Source organism: Mus caroli, chromosome 6 (assembly GCF_900094665.2).
Source record: "Mus caroli chromosome 6, CAROLI_EIJ_v1.1, whole genome shotgun sequence".
In the NCBI taxonomy this organism is placed as follows: Eukaryota; Metazoa; Chordata; class Mammalia; order Rodentia; family Muridae; genus Mus; species Mus caroli.
This window is the reverse complement of record NC_034575.1, coordinates 73,337,892-73,343,891: the sequence shown is the minus strand read 5'-3', so window position 1 is coordinate 73,343,891 and position 6,000 is coordinate 73,337,892. Positions and strand designations below refer to the sequence as shown.

Sequence of the window (6,000 nt, the reverse complement as noted above, 5' to 3'; positions counted from 1 at the left end):
CAAATCATGTCTCCTTCTTTATTATCTTTCTGACTAAGCTACTCATTAGTGAAGTTGCTTCTTTCCTTTGAGGTTCATGAAACCCCTCATATAACTCATATTGCATCCTATTTTGCATAGTGAGAAATCCTATAAAGAATAGTTCTTACTCTGATTTATGTATTCTTGAACTCTTGTCTTCAGAGTTCTTTCCTGCAGCCTTAAGGTCTGTCCTAAAGGTCCCAGCATCACTATTTTGCTGAGGATCACCAGACACATTCTCCTTCTCGGAATCTTTAGTGTTTCTGGTTATTGTGGTGTCATTGACCTTGGTAGAGAGAACATGCCCCTGATAACTTAGCAGGAAGAACATTCCCCAAAGGAGCAACATGAAGTAAATTTGTATATTAGTATGTAAACATGGTTTATACATACAGCAGCCATCAGCACTCCAGGAAACCCACATCCTGCTGGCTCTGCTTCAAGGGTGGGAACCATGTCACACTGTCTCTTCTGTGGCCATGCTGGATCCAGCACAGAAGCCCAAATTTTGATCATTAGTTCTGCACCCCCGTGCATATACACATAAATAAGAAAATAGATAGATTAGATATAGATAGATAGATAGATAGATAAATCTTTAAAGAAATAAAATCCAACACTTTGTATGTTATAAGTTTGTATCTCTTTTCCCAATTTCTTAGTGTAACTGATAACAGAAAAAAACAAACAAACAAAAAGTTTTCTGTCATCTTTACACACCATCTCTCTGAGTGTGTGAATGTTCTCATAATCTTGAGTATCAACAATGCTGAGAAGAAAGGCAAACAGCAGGTCCCCAGATCCCCATCAATCGATGTTCCAAAGTGATTGTTCAGTTCCTAGCTGTGATGATAAAGCATGGATACACTGGTGAATTTGAAATCATCTCTGATCATAGAACTGGGAACATCATGAACCTCACTGGCAGGTTGAATATGTGTGTAATAATCAACCATAGATTTTATATGGAGGTCAAAGACCTAAAAGATGGCAGAAAAATCTGATTCCCATGATGTCAATTTGGCTTCATTGTATTGACAATCTCAACTGCTATTGTAAGCCAAAAAGATGCAAGACAAAAGCAACAGGGGGAAAATATCATGGGATATTTTTCTAAAGGTATAAAGCACATAAAAAAAAAAGCCCATGTGAAAGAAAAGAAAAACATCAAAAGAGTAGGAATATTGGTGGTAGAAGAGTATAATAATATATTGTAGACAAATCTTTGCTATTCCTTGTTTTGTGTGGAGCCATCTAAGTGATTTATGCATGTGCATTCGACTTATTTAAACCTTACACTTATTACTATGGTTTTAGGAGACACTACTTTTTCTTAGATATTTAGTGTGTAACAGGACAGGTTTTATACAAGCACTATTTTTTTATACACATGCAGAATAAATGAATAAAACACTAACAATTTTGGTACGTTCCTATTGAAGCACAGAGTTAAAGAGATGTGATTAGTGATTCCATCCAGCATGCACGAGGCAGAGCTAACATTTTAATCAGCACTCTGCATTCGAGTTTAGTCTTGAGGGTTGCGGAAATGAGAACAAACTGAAACATGACTGAAATACTATGCCTCTTTATGCTTTCTCATTTTGAGTCCCATAAAAGATTGATGGCCAGCACCTAAGCAATTATATTGTTTGTGTTATTGTTATGGTTAAATAATAAATGTTATGGGACTCAGATAGAATTAATCATCATAGTAAAAGTATGTCTCAAGAGCAGATTTTGTGGTGTTTTACTGTGACAAAATTGCAGCTAAAGTCCCCAAAGATAATAAACATAATTAATTTCTAGCATCATTTAGTATAGGATTCACTTGAGAATGGAAAATTTGAAGTGAAAAAAATAAGCTTATGGCCATAAACGTATCGATGGTGATCATTCTGTTTATTTTCAAGTGAATTCAGTCAACTGGTTCTTTACATCAAGCTACTCTAACAATGACCAGGATGAGACTGAAGACAACTTTTTGATTGACAATTGAATCCTGGGCTATGGATTTAGGTCAGTTGGTAGAGTATTTATCTAGCAAATGCAAAGCCCTTGGTTTGATAGTTATAGTATACAAAATTGGCATAATAGATCATGGCTGCAATCCTAGTAATTAGAAGATGAAAGGATGAGGAACTGAAGTTCAAGATAATTTTTTGGCTACTCAGAAAGTTGCAGACCATACTATTCTAGAGATCCTGTCTCAAAATAATTTGAACAGGCAGAAGAAGGAAGAATATGGGGAAGAGAAGGACAAGGAGGAAAGGAGAAGAATGAAGAAAGAGTAAGAATTTAGTACTATCAGTAACTTCCAGGCAAATAGGAGCTGATGAGTGAGGAAATGGATTAAGGAGGTTCAAGGGGATGTGTAAGAATAGTTGAGTAGGAAGATCAACAAGAACCAACTATGTGGGAAAATGCCATAAGGAAACCCACTATTTTGGAGTTGAACTAAAATAAAACATAAAATTAGTTCACTATTTAATTAGCTGCACAAACCCCTAATTTAATTCTTAATACACACTAATAATGTATTAGTTCTATGTAGCTGAAATCAGGTATTTGGCCAACAAGAAGGTGTAACAAGTAACAGCTTTGGCTGCCAGCTTGACCGTTTGTATTGATCCTCTGAACCCACATGGAGTAATAAGTTAACTTGTTCTCTAGCCTCAACACACACACAAAAAAAAATAAATGAATTAATTTTTAAAATGGTGTTCAAGTTTAAATAAATAAAGTAGGTACTGTTGCAAATGTTTAAATATAAAATGAAATTATTTTAAATTATAATTTGCTTTAAATTGCTTCACAAGAAAGTATGGCCAGGATTTTTTTTCAACCCAAATAATCTGATACTATCTTGTGACAGCATTATATATCTCTTCCAGTTGCTATGGTTGCCATATCTTTCTTTTAGATGAGTATAATTCAACTTTCTAGTGATGTTCAGAATGTCTCTTTGACTAGCTTTCATTAGTGTGGGGACTAGGAATGAGTTTGTAACACCTAAACAGACATTTTTTTTTATTACATCTTTTCCTCAATTACATTTCCAATGCTATCCCAAAAGTCCCCCATACCTTCCCCCCTACTTCCCTACCCACCCATTCCCATTTTTTTGGCCCTGGCATTCCCCTGTACTGGGGCATATAAAGTTTGCATGTCCAATGGGCCTCTCTTTCCAGTGATGGCCGACTAGGCCATCTTTTGATACATATGCAGCTAGAGTCAAGAGCTCCGGGGTACTGGTTAGTTCATAATGTTGTTCCACCCATAGGGTTGCAGATCCCTTCAGCTCCTTAGGTACTTTCTCCAGCTCCTCCATTGGGGGCCCTGTGATCCATTCACTAGCTGACTGTGAGCATCCACTTCTGTGTTTGCCAGGCCCCAGCATAGTCTCACAAGATACAGCTATATCTGGGTCCTTTCAGCAAAATCTTGCTAGTGAATGCAATGGTGTCAGTGTTTGGATGCTGATCATGGGATGGATCTCTGGATATGGCAGTCTCTAGATGGTCCATCCTTTCATCACAGCTCCAAACTTTTTCTCTGTAACTCCTTCCATGGGTGTTCTGTTCCCAATTCTAAGGAGGGGCATAGTGTCCACACTTCAGTCTTCATTCTTCTTGAGTTTCATGTGTTTAGCAAACTGTATCTTATATCTTGGGTATCCTAAGTTTTGGGCTAATATCCACTTATCAGTGAGTACATATTGTGTGAGTTCCTTTGTGATTGTGTTACCTCACTCAGGATGATGCCCTCCAGGTCCATCCATTTGCCCAAGAATTTCATAAATTCATTCTTTTTAATAGCTGAGTAGTACTCCATTGTGTAAATGTACCACATTTTCTGTATCCATTACTCTGTTGAGGGGCATCTGGGTTATTTCTAGCTTCTGGCTATTATAAATAAGGCTGCTATGAACATAGTGGAGCATGTGTCCTTCTTACCGGTTGGGACATCTGGATATATGCCCAGGAGAGGTATTGCTGGATCCTCCGGTAGTACTATGTCCAATTTTCTAAGGAACCGCCAGACTGATTTCCAGAGTGCTAAACAGACATTTTAATGTTACCGCTATTAAAGTTATTACTGTTAATGCTATTTAACAATTTCTCCATAGGGATGATGTCATTGACAGGTCCGGCTTGGCCCATCTGAACTTCAACATTACTAAACTATACAGACAACATGAAATTGACTTATAATTAAATAAGACTTAAAACAATTTCTTATGGCAAGTTATTAGACTTGCTATGTTGTTACTACTTCATACCCTAACAGAAGTATTCAGATTAAAAATTATCTTCTATTGTTGAAATTAGCTTTTGCTATCCTGTTTTTTTTTTGTTACTTCAAATGAATTAGCTCTTTATAACTCTATGAAGAACTGAGTTGGAATTTTAATGGGGATTGCATTGAATCTGTAGATTGCTTTCAGCAAGATGGACATTTTTACTAAATTAACCCTTCCAGTCCATGAGCATGGGAGATCTTTCTATCTTCTGAGATCTTCTTTGATTTCTTTCTTCAGAGACTTGAAGTTCTTACCATACAGATCTTTCACTTGCTTGGTTAGAGTCATATCAAGGTATATAATGTTATTTGTGACTATTGTGAAGGGTGTCATTTCCCTAATTTATTTCTCAGCCTGTTTATCCTTTGAGTAGAGGAAAGGTACTGATTTGTTTGAGTTAATTTTATACCAGTTACTTTGCTGAAGTTGCTTATAAGATTTAGAAATTCTCTGGTGGAATTTTTGGGGTCACTTAAGTAGACTACCATATCATCTGTAAATAGTGATATTTTGACTTCTTCCTTTTGAAATTGTATCCCTTTGACCTCCTTTTGTTGTCTAATTGCTCTGGCTAGGACTGCCAGTACTACTTTGAATATGGTAGGGAAAGAGTGCAGCCTTGTCTAGTTCCTGATTTTAGTGGGATTGCTTGAAGTTTCTCTCAATTTAGTTTTCTTTCAATTGAGAAAATGCTCCCAATAGATTGTCCTGTAGGCAAGCTTGTGGCACATATGCTTGACTGATGATTGGTGTAGAAGGTACCAGGCTAATGTCAGTGATGTTACTCTTGGACAAGTTTTTCTGGGTTGTAAAAGAAAAAAAAAAAGCAAGGCACAAGGAGAAATACAGTGAGAAGTGTTTTTCCACAATCTCTGCTTTAGTCATGCCTCTAAATTCTTGCCTTATTTTCCTGTCCTGACTTCCTTTCATGATTGACTACAAGGTAGAAGCTGAAATACTCATTCCTTCAAATTGCATTTTGTTATGGTCTTTTATATATAAGTAAAAACTAAACTACACATACTACTTTTCAAATAGTCGAAAAAAGGTTATCCTGTTATCTAGAAGCTTTCCAATCACATTCCATGTCTCTTCGGAAATATTTGGGCTCAAGATTATAATCTGTAACTAGAGGACAAAAATGCCACTTGTAGGCTTTCTTGTCATTACATTAAGTAAAAACTACAATATGTAAGCTAGTTACCTAATATTACAGGGCCATGTATAATGATAGAAGGCCCAGTATTAAAACACCACCTAAATGTACTAACATTTATATCCTGAAGAGGATAATTATTTGGTTTTCCACAAGTATCCTGAATGATTTATGAAACTGTAGTACTACATGTTGAGGGGATATAGTCCAGTGTTACATTCATTCATGACATGTGTTGTGTGTATGTGTGTGTGTGTGTGTATGTGTGTGTGTGCTGAGTATGTTCAGCCACTGACAGTGACTACAGTTAAATGTAGGCAGTGATAGCAAGGGGTGATGTCTTAGGATTTCTATAGCTGGAGTAAAGCATTACATGACCAAACAACTTGGGGAGGAGAGGGTTTATTTGGACTAGACTTTTCATATTACTGTTTATCATTGAAGGGAGTCAGGACAGATAGGACAAGACCTGGAGGTAGGCACTCATTCAGAAGTCATAAAGAGTGCTGTTTACTGGCTT

The 6,000-nt window shown here is 36.6% G+C and overlaps 1 pseudogene; it reads left to right on the top strand.

The window, feature by feature from the left end:
• The first annotated feature begins 368 nt into the window (after positions 1–368).
• The window catches only part of LOC110295665, a 41,059-nt pseudogene continuing 35,427 nt past the window's right edge, over positions 369–6,000 (top strand).